This window comes from Amphibalanus amphitrite, unplaced genomic scaffold (genome assembly GCF_019059575.1).
Source record: "Amphibalanus amphitrite isolate SeventyFive unplaced genomic scaffold, NRLGWU_Aamphi_draft 000277F_arrow, whole genome shotgun sequence".
In the NCBI taxonomy this organism is placed as follows: domain Eukaryota; kingdom Metazoa; phylum Arthropoda; class Thecostraca; order Balanomorpha; family Balanidae; genus Amphibalanus; species Amphibalanus amphitrite.
In genome coordinates, this window is record NW_024881772.1 from 27,483 (window position 1) to 41,920 (window position 14,438).

At 53.3% G+C, this 14,438-nt stretch overlaps 1 protein-coding gene across 1 annotated transcript in view; it reads left to right on the forward strand.

The window, feature by feature from the left end:
* Positions 1 to 14,438, forward strand: part of LOC122387215 (dipeptidase 2-like) — a 161,420-nt gene that overhangs the window by 26,166 nt on the left and 120,816 nt on the right. The window lies entirely within an intron of this gene.

The window sequence follows — 14,438 nt, forward strand, 5'->3', positions numbered from 1 at the left end:
ATTGGGCGAAAATGGCTAAATTTGACCGACACGGGTCCGGTCCCCGTGCAGTATCTCGGTAACCGTGGGTCCGATCGGCATGGGGAACAATGAGGATCGAACGGGCTATCGAATGGTGAGCGGTGCAGGGATGGCACGCGCCACGTGCACCCGTGAGGGCACTTATGCTTGAAAAATTGACGTTTCGGACGGATTTTGGACTTAATGCTATTTTCGGGTGACTGTCAGACGGAGCGGGTTTATTAACCCGCTTTGATTAAACCCGCATTGATTAAAACACCGCATTGATTAAAAACAATGTGGAACAAATCGCTGGAGAAAATGGTTTTTGTTCATGACTTACTTAATTACACGGCATTTGCTGCATAACCTGATACGGTTGACAATTAAAAATGGCATCGTTGGAAAGAGCATTCATTTTTGTCCAAGATCCAATCATCGCTTTTGCAAGACGAGTAACAGTATTCTTAAAAAGATAAATTTTCAAACCTCTACATGGCAATTCATCTATGGCTCTCATTTTTCAATGACCTACGTCAACCTATGCTATAAAATACACTTGACAAGTTCTGTAGTAGACGTATGGTTATCAGACACGAGCACCTCGATGCGATGGATGTTTTTTTTCCAAACCAAAATGCTTAGCCGTCAAAAGACAACCGACCGAAATGTATACATGACCCACGGACACAAGACCAACCAAACGCCCACCGATCGAAAATATGCCTTATTCGCGTTGCGGAGCAAACGGGTCACCCTAGCGGGCCCCATCCACCCGGAGGGCCCGGGCCCCATCCACAGGGGGCTGGTTCCCGTCCACACGAGGCCCGGGCTCCGTTCACCCGGGGCTCCGGGCCCCGTCCACCCGGGGCTCCGGGGCCCGTCCATCAGAGGGCCCGGGCCCCGTCCACCCGAGGACCCGGGCTCCGTCCACCCGGGGCTCCGTGGCCCGTCCACCAGGGGCCCGGGGCCCGTTCTCCCAGGGACCCGGGCCCCGTTCTCCCGGGGGTCCGGGCCCCGTCCACCCGGGCCCCGACCCCATCCACCAGGGGCCCGGGCCCCGTCCACCCGAGGGTCCGGGCCCCGTTCTCCCGGGGCCCGGGTCCAATCCACCCGGGGCCCGGGCCACGTCCACCCAGGGCCGGACCCCATCCACCCGGGGCCCGGGCCCCGTTCTCCCGGGGACCCGGTCCCATCCACCCGGGGGCCCGGGCCCCATTCACCCGAGGGCCCGGGCCCTATCCCCACGGGGGCCCGGGCCACGTCCACCTGGGCTCCGAGTCCGGGCCCCGTTCTCCCGGGGGCCCGGGCCCCGTCCACCCGGGGCCCGTACTCCCGGGGCCCGAACCCATCCACCGGGGGCCCGGGCCCCGTCCACCCGGGGGTCCGGGCCCCATCCACCCGCAGTCTGGGCCCCGTCCACCCGGGGCCCGGGCCCGTTCTCCCGAGGGCCTGGGCCCCATCCACCGGGGGGTTCGGGCCCCGTCCACCCGGGCTCGGGGCCCGTTCTCCCGGGGGCCCGGGCTCCGTCCACCCGGGGCTCCGGGGCCCGTTCTCCCGGGGGCCCGGACCCATCCACCGGGGCCCTCAGGCCTACCCCTCACCCGTGATGTCCCAGTACCTAGGCACTTTACTTTTCGAAGCGGACCCGTCCGATTATGTAGATTAGGATTCTCTCTCTCTCTCTCTCTCTCTCTCTCTCTCTCTCCTCTCTCTCTCTCTCTCTCTCTCTCTCTCTCTCTCTCTCTCTCCCTCTCTTTCTCGAGCGGGCCCCTGACAGAAATTTCGGGGGGGTCAGCTGACCCTCTGACCCCCCCCTGGCTGCGCCACTGATATATGTGATAGTCCCTGCGCTCTTTGATATACATACCAAATTTTAGATCGATAACTCTTTTTTTGGCAAAGTTATAGCAAAAAAAAACTTAAAATTGATGAAGTCAAATTTTTGAACTCAATTTTTAGCAATTCTAGACCTCGTAACGGAAAACGGAGACCACCATTGAACTCCCCGTGACGAGCTGCATCGAATCGATACCCATTTTATGCAAAATATCAACTTTGAAATTAGACCTTATTTGACCTGACCTTAACCCGCGCTGTTGACAATTCAACTTGACTCAACTCTCAACTCTCAAATAAATCCGAAAATCTCCGACACAGACCTGGAGACACGTGGCTCAAGCCATTTCAATGCGTATATATTGAATCAGACGATTCCTGCGCACCACATCACATTTCTCAGGCCACGTCGACGACCGTCGAAACACTAAACCACTGCTAAAAAATAGTCGCTGAATCGCTGCCAAGAGAAGCGTTCACTAAATTCCGTAACATCCTCCCCCCTGAAATGCGAACTTCAGAGGGCGCGTTTCACACAGGTACGGAACCGATCTTACAACGACAGATCCATAGTTCACAGCGAACAAGACTGCATCACTTAATTCAATTCAGACAGATTCAGACAGACAATCTGAGTCAAACGCATCAGTCTACAAACGCAAACGTAAATCGATTCACCACTCTTCAAACAAACAAACGCCAACCTCGACGCAAACGACATCAAACTTGTCACATCACCAGGGCCACTTGCACCCTGCACTCTGCGAGCCACCACACGCAACTGTCAACTCAGCGCGTCCTCTGCACGCCGCCTCACTGCTCAGAGCGACATCTACAGTCGGCGCCCAACACTACCTTGCCTGTAATCGCAGACGAGAGAAAAACAAACGAACACTGCTGACGAACACTGCGGTCTAACACCGCCGACGAATGTGAGCGGTTTACGGCTCAGAGGACAGCGGGTCGAGGTCAAAAAGCCTCTGGATGGGACGGGTTTTTAGACCAGACGGAGTCCGGACTTCTGCCGACCTCACCTTTCCGTCTCGGCCGGTGATCAGTCTCGTGACGACACCATGTACCCACCTCATGCGCGGCACGTTATCCTCCTGCAGCATGACCATGGAGCCCTCGGACAGCTTACCTTGAGGCCTGAACCTTCTGACAGAAGGCGGCAGGGTCCTGACATACTCCTTGTACCAGACAGACCAAAATCTAGCCAGACGCTTCTCACACACACGAGCTCTCTCAGTCAGCGCCTTCGCATTCACACAGGCAGGGTCCTCCACCACCCGCGAGGAGAACCCGGTCCCTCTGCCCGTCAGAAAGTGCGCCGGGGTGATCGGGGGGCTCGAGTCCAGTCCATCACCAACAAACGTCAATGGACGGGAGTTAACACAACACTCAACTTCTAACAACACAGTCTCCAGCTCATCCCGTGACAGACAGCGTGACCCAAGCGACTTGCGCAGGCCCACTTTCACGGAACGGATGAGCCGTTCCCACCATCCGCCCCACCACGGCGAATGCGGTACAATGAAGCGCCACTCAGGCGCCAGATGACTGTAGACACGCTGCAGCTGCTTATCAGCTCCCCTGAAAGTAGGTGCGTTGTCAGAGTACATGATCCTTGGTAGACCGCGCCTGGCTGAAAAACGCCTGAGTGCTAGCATGAATGCCGGTAACGACAGGGCGTCAGTCATTTCAAGGTGAACGGCACGCGTGACAGCACACGTGAACAGGCACACGTAAAACTTCTTCCGTGGAAAATCGACGCTGAATAGGGGACCACCAAAATCAACACCAGTCACTGTGAATGGAGGGGACTGAGTCACTCTGCAGCCCGGCAGAGGCGCCGCCTCCTCGTTGAACGGTCGAGAATCGTGACGAAGGCAGCTGACACAGCCGCGCTTCACACCCTTGGCGATGCAGCGCAAGCCCAAGATCCAATACGCTCCTCTGAGCGAAGTCATCATCGTTGAGACACCCGCATGTTTCAGAAGAACATGCTGCTCTCTTGCCAAAAGCACAGCCAAGTGACATTTTGGCAGCAGAATCGGGTGCTTCTCCTCGTACATCAAGTCAGAGAACTCCAGCCGACCCCTCACTCTGAGAAGTCTATCGTCAGCGATAAACGGGTCGAGACCGATCAGGCGCGAGCCCTTCGGCAGCGACTGGCGCTTCTCCAACGCGCTCCATTCTCCAGAAAACGCCTTCCGCTGCTCCTGTCGCAGCAGATCGAGCCTCGCGTCAGCTAGCTCGAGAGTCGTCAGATCAGGAAGACTGCACCTGTCAGCTGGGACACGACAGTTCCGTATAAATCGACGGACCCAGCCCGCCACACGGACAGCCTTGGACATCTTACCCCAGCGTTCAACAGGAAATACTTCCTCAAACTGTGAAGTCACCAAACAGAAGGACTCTACTTCAACCATCTCCTCAGTAATAGGATCAGACACCTTCTCGTCAAACGAACACACAGCCCCGTCCGGTGTGCACAAGGTAGCACCGGGCGAGCACACGGCAGCGCCGGGTGAGCACACAGCACCGCCAGGCGAGCACACGGCAACGCCGGACGAGCACACAGCACCGCCAGGCGAGCGCACAGCACCGCCAGGCGAGCACACGGCTGCGCCGGGAGTGCGCACAGCCCCGCCAGGCGAGCACGCCGCACCGCCGGACGAGCACACAGCACCACCAGGCGAGCACACAGGCGTGCACACAGCACAGCCAGGCGAGCACACGGCACCGCCGGACGAGCACACAGCACCGCCAGGCGAGCACACAGCACCGCCAGGCGAGCACACGGCTGCGCCGGGAGTGCGCACAGCCCCGCCAGGCGAGCACGCCGCACCGCCGGACGAGCACACAGCACCACCAGGCGAGCACACAGGCGTGCACACAGCACAGCCAGGCGAGCACACTGCACCGCCGGACGAGCACACAGCACCGCCAGGCGAGCACACAGCACCGCCAGGCGAGCACACGGCTGCGCCGGGAGTGCGCACAGCCCCGCCAGGCGAGCACGCCGCACCGCCGGACGAGCACACAGCACCACCAGGCGAGCACACAGGCGTGCACACAGCACAGCCAGGCGAGCACACTGCACCGCCGGACGAGCACACAGCACCGCCAGGCGAGCACACAGCACCGCCAGGCGAGCACACGGCTGCGCCGGGAGTGCGCACAGCCCCGCCAGGCGAGCACGCCGCACCGCCGGACGAGCACACAGCACCACCAGGCGAGCACACAGGCGTGCACACAGCACAGCCAGGCGAGCACACAGGCGTGCGCACGGTACCGCCTGGTGAGCACACAGGCGTGCTCACATCACCACCAGCTCGGTACACATCACCACCAAGGGAACACACGTCACCTCCACGGGGGCACCCGTCACCTGCACGGGGGCACACGTCACCTCCGGGAGAACTCACAGAGACGCCGGACAAATCGTGCTGCACCAAGACAGACTGGTTCACGTCAGGTGTGTGACAATGTGACAGCCAAGATGGCCCACTGAGCCACAGCTCTGACCTCACAAGCTCCTCAGCAGACACCCCGCGTGTGGTGAGGTCAGCCGGGTTACACTCCCCCGGACAGTGCTGCCACCGTTCAGGATCCGTCAGACTCTGAATTTCAATCACTCTGTTGGCCACAAACTCCTTCCACTTACGTGGATCGGCCCTGATCCAACCCAGTGCTACCATTGAATCAGTCCAACAGAGGCACGGAGTACTGTGCGAGAGACGGAGCGCACTCCTCACGAACACGACCAGGCGGGCCGCGATCAGGCAGCCAAGAAGCTCTAGCCTAGTAAGACTAAGCTCTAGCCTAGGCGCCACACGGCTCTTTGCCATCACCAGCGACACATGAAATGACCCATCCTCCAAAGGGACACGGATGTAAACGGTAGCTCCATACCCTTTGGGCGATGCATCGCTGAATGCCAGAAGCTCAGCGCCGTGGCCGTCCCTCCACGCGCTCGGCGAGTAGCGGCGCGGCACACGCAGCTCCTTCAGCACCGCCAGTCCACTCAGCCATCTGGCGAACGTCTCACGACAGGACTCCGGCAGCGGGTCATCCCAGTGCAACCCCAGCTGCCACAGCTCTTGGAAGAGAGATTTCAGAGTCATCACAAACGGGCTGATGAATCCAAGGGGATCGAACATGCGTGCGATAAAGCTGAGAACGACACGTTTTGTGGGAACAATGTCGTCAGGCAGTGACACGCCCTGGAATGCGAACAGGTCATCAGTCGGGTTCCAGATCACACCGAGCACCTTCACATGCTCACTCTCACCAAACACACCCTGCGCCTTGTCGAACAACAGGGGGCTGTTAGAGCGACACTTGGTCAACATCATGTGGGCATCTCTCATCACACGCTGAGCCTCTGAGAGCAGCGCGGAGGCCTCACTCTCGCTGTTGGCACCCGACAACAGGTCATCCACATAGAAATTCTCACGCATCTCACGAATGGCAGGAGAATCAGGGTACAGAGACAAATGATGTCTAATCGTAGCATTTAGGAGGAAGGGAGAACTACTGACACCAAAAATGACCCTCTGTGACTTCATCACACGCACACGACCGTCACAGTCCCACAGGAAACGGTGGGTGTCTTGATCCTCGACACTCAGACCGACCTGCAGAAAGGCTTTCGTGATGTCAGCGGTCACTGCGAACGGCCAGCGCCTGAAACGCAGGAGAACCTCCAGCAGGTTAGGCAGGAGGCAGGGTCCCACCTCCAAGCAATCGTTCAAAGAGACACCATTAGGCCCACGAGCGGACGCATCGAACACTGGGCGGACTTTAGTAGAGGTGCTGCTCTCCTTGACTACCGGACGGTGGGGCAGGTAAAATGTAGGGTTCTGGGTTACCAGCTCCTCCACAGGCACCTCTGTAATCACCCCAGCCCCCTCCATCTCACACAGGGCACCATCATAACGGGCACGCAGGTCAGGGTCCCGCTCCAGCTTACGTCCCAGACCAGTCAGCCGCTTCTCAGCACTAGCTCGATTATCCTGCAACAGGTCAACTGCACTCTCCTTCCATGGCAGTTTCACCACATAACGACCATCAGCTGATCGTTCCACAGTGGACTCGAACGTGGTCATCACATCAGACTCATCACCAGTGGTCACATCCGTCACACCTACTCCCTCCAGTGACCACAGACGGCGCAGCGCCGACTCATGTATGTCACCCAGACACAGGAGCTGACATCCACCCTTGTGGTCATCTACGCCACTCACCTGACCGCTCAGCACCCAGCCGAACACAGTTCTCTGAGCCACCATACCCTCTCGCAGTACTCGCGTCTCCCCACTTACCAGTTGCCAGAACTGATCAACACCGACCAGAATGTCGATGTGCAGACTCTCACTCTCTAGCGGGTCAGCCAGGACTACACCATCAAGCTGATCCAGAACAGAGGCCGGCAGAAGTGGACGCGCGAGGGGGGCACATATGGCTGGAACCGCCACAGCTCTGAGGTTCTGAGGGGCAGATACAGAACCATGTGAACCACTCACACTCAGCTCATACACGTCACGGGTGGCTCTGGGAACCTTTCCTCCTCCGAACACTGCATACCCCACCTCCGTGGAGCCACACCAACGCGGCTGCACCTTGCGCACAAGCGCACTGCTCACGTAAGTAGTGTCTGAGCCAGAATCCAACAGAAGGTTGGCCTCAACAAGTCTCCCCCCCGTGACCCTGCACCAGCACCCTTGCTACAGGGAGCACAGAACACTTCTTAGCTCCATCACATGACAGTGACGCACCTCCACCCCCCTGGGGCCCTCCCTCCGGGGCTGCATCAGCCACCACACTGAGACTCTGAGTCTGACTAGAGTCAGACTGAGGCAGAGCAGCTGTCTGCTCCCTCTCCACACCACCTACCTCTACACGGGATGGCACTCCGACACTCTTACCCATGCACAACAATGGGTGATGGTTACCTCCACAACGATCACACATCCTACCACAATCAGTGGCCCGATGGCCCACCTCAAGGCATGAGAAGCATGCGTACAACTCACGAAGCTTCTGAAATCTCTGACGGAGATTCAGACGCTGGAACACTCTACATCTCTCAGAGACATGTCCCTTACCGCAGAAAGAGCACTTAAGCTCAGATGAGTGCAGAGCTGCCCCAGAGGGTAGACCAGGGCCGGTGCCCCGCACCTCCGTGTACACAGACGGGCGCCGGCTAGTGACAGCAGGGTGGCTGCCCCCACCTCTCGAAGATGAAGAACCGCCGGCACTGCCAGCCCGAGCGGAGACTCCGGCACCACCAGCCCGTGAAGAAGCGCCGGCACCACTGGCTCGTGAAGATGAAGATGATGCTCCAGCACCAGCCAGTCCCACGTAGACACCAGAGCGACCTCGCCGCTCCACCTCCCTCGTCAGGACCCGATGAGATGATCAAGATCAGCCTCCTTCTCCTCGGCTTCACGGGCCCACTCCAGGCGGACAGCATTGGGTAGTCGGGAAAGGATGATAGGATTTAGAAGGACACCATAGGACTCTCCTGTAATGCCGAGGGCTTCCAGGCTTCTGATGTGGATGAGGAGGATATCTACTAGGTCACGGAGCTTGTCCAAAGGAATAGGATCAAGGTTGAGGAGAGCTTGCACATGAGAAATATTATTAAATCCTTGCGTCCAAACCGCTCTTGCAGAAGATCACAAGTTATCTTGTAACTCTCGCTACTCAATGCGAGCCCCTCCACGCATCTCTTCGCCTCACCATCCAGCAACGTTCTCAGATAGGTGAGCTTTGTGACATCTGCTAACTTCGAATCATGTACTGCGACACAAAACGCCTCCCAAAATGCAGGCCAATCTTGGGGTTTTCCAGAGAAACGGGGCAGGTCCAACCTCGGTAGCTTGGGGGTCTCACCTCGGATCCCAGCACCAGAAGCTGGTGCTGCTTGGACTGCCAGCAATTTCATGGCCCTCGCTCTCAACATGATCAAACTGGTCCAACGACCCTGAAGACTGGTCGGACAGGGTGTCCTCCTCAGATTGTTCCGACTCAAGAGCCGTCTGCGCGGCTTCAAAGTTACACATCCTCCTATCAAAGAGAGCAAGCATGGTTTCCAGTTCAAAAAGATCCACATCTTTGCTTGTCTGTGCGTCACTTTGCTTTGCATCTTTGCTTGTCAGCGCGGCGCTCAGGGACTCGCCTGCACGATTCAGCCACCCTCGGGCGGCGTTCCTCGAACGCTTCAAGCGCTCTATCTCCGCCATACTCGATATCAGACTGGAAATCAGGAAAGAACAACTCAGTAAATATTCCCGGGCAGTTTCGGCACCAAAATGTTGACAATTCAACTTGACTCAACTCTCAACTCTCAAATAAATCCGAAAATCTCCGACACAGACCTGGAGACACGTGGCTCAAGCCATTTCAATGCGTATATATTGAATCAGACGATTCCTGCGCACCACATCACATTTCTCAGGCCACGTCGACGACCGTCGAAACACTAAACCACTGCTAAAAATAGTCGCTGAATCGCTGCCAAGAGAAGCGTTCACTAAATTCCGTAACACGCGCCCTGCTGGGGGGGGGGGGGTGTTTGAACACCCCCCCTGTGGTTTTTCGCGAATATCTCAAAAACGGCGGCGCGGAGCGCCGCCGTTTTTAGTACACCTTATCATACATCAATTCTACACATGTTGTGAAAATTTCAGACCAAGGTCATTCAAGGTCAGGTCACCAGGTCACTCGAAGTGACCTCACCTCATAAAAAGTTTCAATGTCTGTCATAGCTACACCGAGTGACCGATCGCTTTGAACTTTCAGCGATTGCTAAGAGCATTAGCATGTACAAAATGTATATCTCAGAATTTTGATATCGATGACCTAAGGTCAGGTCAATTTTGCGACCTCACCATTATAAGTCAATGGGAGAAAATTGAAATGCGCCTGTTTTGGACGAAAGACATTATAAACACTCCCAAACACTGAATTACAAGTGGTTTAGACACACTGAACATGAAAATGGTGTCTGTGACCCCTGTTTATGCCCTGAGGTCATCTTAGGTCACGAATGGTATCTAACAGTTTTTCGCAAATAACTTTTGATAGAGGCATGCTAGAGCGATGAAAACGCCTTAGATGTGTTCAGCTCGACGATACGGATCGACTGATATGCAACATGACCCTTTCCGGTCAGGTCATGACCTTGACCTGAGGTCAAATTTTCAAGTTGACCTTTCAAGGTCAAATTATAGTTCGTTCGATGCGTCTTGACGAGAGGAACACGATGCCGGTAAAAGTAAGCTCGTACAATGCTTGGGTCAAAAGTTATTGCAGAAAAACTGTTTCCGAAAAAATCGGCTATTTTTGCAGTTTTTGCCCCTGCAGGCAAAACCGTTGACGTTAGGTCAAATCTGAGAGGAATACTCAGAAAGGGCGTTAATAGGGCTATCGAATGCGCTTTTCCGCGGCGCTGTAGCTCTATTGGTTCCCGAGTTATGCGTTGGCTTCTTGGAAATTTTCGACATTCGACCTGGAAATCGGCGAAAATTTGCCTTCAATGACCTCTGGTGACCTGACCTTTGACCTGACCAAAAAATTGACGGAAGTGATTTCCTCATTATTTTTGACGCTCTTTCGAACGCCGCCTTCCGCGTATCGCTACGTGGCCCAGGAGCCGAGTTAGAAGGGGGGGTGTTCAAACACCCCCCCCCCAGCAGGGCGTGGAAATCCAGGACCCCCAGCCGGGCGCGGGTTAACCTGACCTTGACCTGAACTTTACCTGACCTTCACCAAAACATAATCTCAACTGACCCCAAGGGCTGCCTGTCCCACATAATCGCATTTGGCATATAAAATGGACCATAAAACATGCATCACATGACATTTTTATTTTGTGACCCTCAGTGACCTGACCTCTGTGACCTGACCTGGTATCACTGACCTCAAATAACAAAATGTGTTTGACAAACATTTCCCCATCAATGGTTTTCAATGAAATGCATTTTACTCGATTTTACAACGCATTTCTTAAAATGCCTGTAAACGGTGAAAATTCGACCTTTGACCTGACCTGTGACGTCATCGGTTTGACCGAGGTCAATGGAATTGGGTCACAAGGTATTTCCCCGTTAGGGCTATCCAACGCCGTTTGCCGCTTGTCGCTATGTTGCGTGGTTCTCGAGATCTTAGGGGGGGGGGGCAAAATGGCCCCCCATCAGACCGCGTAGCTCGGCAGACCCCATCAGGGCGCGGGTTAACCCACTCCCTGCTGGGGAAGGGGGTGTTTGAAGAAGTTTGAACACCCCCCTCCCTTGCGGTTTTTCGCGAATATCTTAAAAACAGCGGCGCGAAGCGCTGGCACACCTTTTCATTCATCTTTTCTACATATGTTGTGAGAATTTCAGACCCAGGTCACTTAACCCGCGCCCCGCTGGGCTATTCAGCCATACGCGCCCTGCTGGGAGGGGGCAGATTCTGCCCCCCCCCCCCCTGTCTAACTTCCGAACCGATGGTCGTAGAAAGACGGGGAAAACGGCAATCGAAAGCTCTCAACAAGGCGGATCTTAAGAGCCCAAATTTTTTTGCTTAAGTAGGTCAGAGGTCAGGTCAAGGTCAGGTCAAGGGTACAAAATGCAAGTTTCTACAGTATCGGCCTTGCACCGTAGTTGCCGAAGAATGGACTGAGACTGATTGCCCAAAACGTGTTCTTAGACTACCAAGACAATATTCGTTGCATACAATGTCATTCAAAGGTCAAGGTCAAGGTCAGGTCAGGTCAGGTCAGGTCACCAAAAACAAAATATAGAAAAGGGCATGTGCGACACATGTTTATATGGGTCATTTTACTCATAGAATTCAATAGGCACACTCAATAAGTGATATGGACCACCTCTGGATGAATTTCAGGTCGAGGTCAGGTCAAGGTCAGGTCAAGTGAGGTCAAATTTTGAAGTTGGTTGTTAAGGCCTAAAAAGGTGTCTATCTGATGCAGTTTTTCACGGCGAAATCGAATGGTGCTATTTTTGTTTCCGTACGAGGTCTAGAACTTCCAAAAAAGTCATTTTTCAAAAATTTTGTGTGTCGTGACGTCATAAAATTTTGAATAACTCCCACATTTTTGAACCGATTCTTCTAAAAATTGGTATGTAGGTGCACATAGACCACTTCTCTGACATATATTCCGGTTTTTTTCGATACACTTAAAATTTTGGATTTTATAATTATTTTCCCAAAAAAGTCAGTTTTTTAGAAAAAAATTGGGCCAAAATCCAAAATTTCAAAAAACCGAGATAGCCATTTGATAGACAAAGTAGAATCACGTATAACTTTTTTGTTACCGTCTTGATTCCTTTAAATATGAAGATGTTAGCGGCGTTTGAAATTTTGCCGTTTTTAGGCGAAAATGGCGAACATGACGTCACTAAAACGTCAATTTCTCAAAAATCTTCCGACAGATTTCGCTCAAATTTTCAGGGCACGTGTCAAATTGATGTATGATAAGGTACTGAAAGTTTGACGTCGCTAGCGTAACGCGTTTGGAAGTTATTGGCGAAAAACGGGAGGGTGGCAGATTCTGCCCCCCAGCGGGGCGCGGGTTAAGGTCAGGTCACCAGGTCAGTTCAAGTGACCTCACTACATAAAAGTTTCAATGTCTACCAAAGCTACACCGAGTGACCGATCGCTTTGAAACTTTCAGGGATTCATAAGAGCAGTAATGTAAAATGTTTATCTTGGAGTTTTGATATCGATGACCTAAGATCAGGTCAATTTTGCGACCTCGCCGTTAGGAAGTCAATGGGAGAAAATTGAAAGTCGCCTTTTTTAGACGGAATTCATTATAAACACTCTAAAACACTGAATTACTAGTATCTTTGACACACTGACACTGAGCATGAAAATGGCACCGGTGATCCCGTTCTTATGCCCCTGAGTCACCTCAGGTCACCAATGGTATCTGATTGTTTTTCTCGAATAACTTTTGATAGGCATGCTAGAGCGATAAAAACGTCCTAATTGTGTTTGGCTCGACGATACGGATCGACTGATATGCAACTTGACCCTTACCGGTCAGGAATTATGACCTTGACCAATTGACCTTTCAAGGTCAAATGATAGTCTATTCGACGCGTCTTGACGAGAGGAACACGATGCTGGTAAAAGAAAGTTCGTGCAAGGTTTGAGTCAAAAGTTATTGCAGAAAAAAAAAAACGGTTTCCGAAAAATTGGCTATTTTGGCAGTTTTTGCCGCCTGCAGGTAAAACCGTCAACGGTAGGTCAAATCTGATGGGACTAATCAGAAAGAGCGTTAATAGGGCTATCAAATACGTTTTTCCGCGGCGCTATAGCTTTATTAGCCCGCGCCCTGCTGGGGGGGGGGTGTTTGAACACCCCCCCTTGTGGTTTTTCGCGAATATCTCAAAAACCGGCGGCGCGGAGCGCCGCCGTTTTTGGTACACCTTATCATACATCAATTCTACACATGTTGTGAAAATTTCAGACCAAGGTCATTCAAGGTCAGGTCACCAGGTCACTTGAAGTGACCTCACCTCATAAAAACTTTCAATGTCTGTCATAGCTACACCGAGTGACCGATCGCTTTGAAAGTTTCAGCGATTGCTGAGAGCAATAGCATGTACAAAATGTATATCTCAGAATTTTGATATCGATGACCTAAGGTTAGGTAAATTTTGCGACCTCCCCATTATAAGTCAATGGGAGAAAATTGAAATGCGCCTCCTTTGGATGGAAGACATTATAAACACTCCCAAACACCGAATTACAAGTGGTTTAGACACACTGAACTTGAAAATGGTGTCCGTGACCCTTGTTTATGCCCTGAGGTCATCTTAGGTCACGAATGGTATCTAACAGTTTTTCGCAAATAACTTTTGATAGAGGCATGCTAGAGCGATGAAAACGCCTTAGATGTGTTCAGCTCGACGATACGGATCGACTGATATGCAACATGACCCTTTCCGGTCAGGTCATGACCTTGACCTGAGGTCAAATTTTCAAGTTGACCTTTCAAGGTCAAGTCATAGTTCATTCAATGCGTCTTGACGAGAGGAACACGATGCCGGTAAAAGTAAGCTCGTACAAGGCATGGGTCAAAAGTTATTGCAGAAAAACTGTTTTCGAAAAAATCGGCTATTTTTGCAGTTTTTGCCCCCTGCAGGCAAAACCGTTGACGTTAGGTCAAATCTGAGAGAATTACTCAGAAAGGGCGTTAATAGGGCTATCGAATGCGCTTTTTCGCGGCGCTGTAGCTCTATTGGTTCCCGAGTTATGCGTTGGCTTCTTGGAAATTTTCGACATTCGACCTGGAAATCGGCGAAATTTTGCCTTCAATGACCTCTGGTGACCTGACCTTTGACCTGACCAAAAAATTGACCGAAGTGATTTCGTCATTATTTTTGACGCTCTTTCGAACGCCGCCTTCTGCGTATCGCTACGTGGCCCAGGAGCCGAGTTACAAGGGGGGGTGTTCAAACACCCCCCCCCCCAGCAGGGCGTGGAAATCCAGGACCCCCAGCAGGGCGCGGGTTAGTTTTCGAGCTGTGCGTCTATTTGTTGAAAATGGTCGACATCTGACCTACAAATCGACGAAT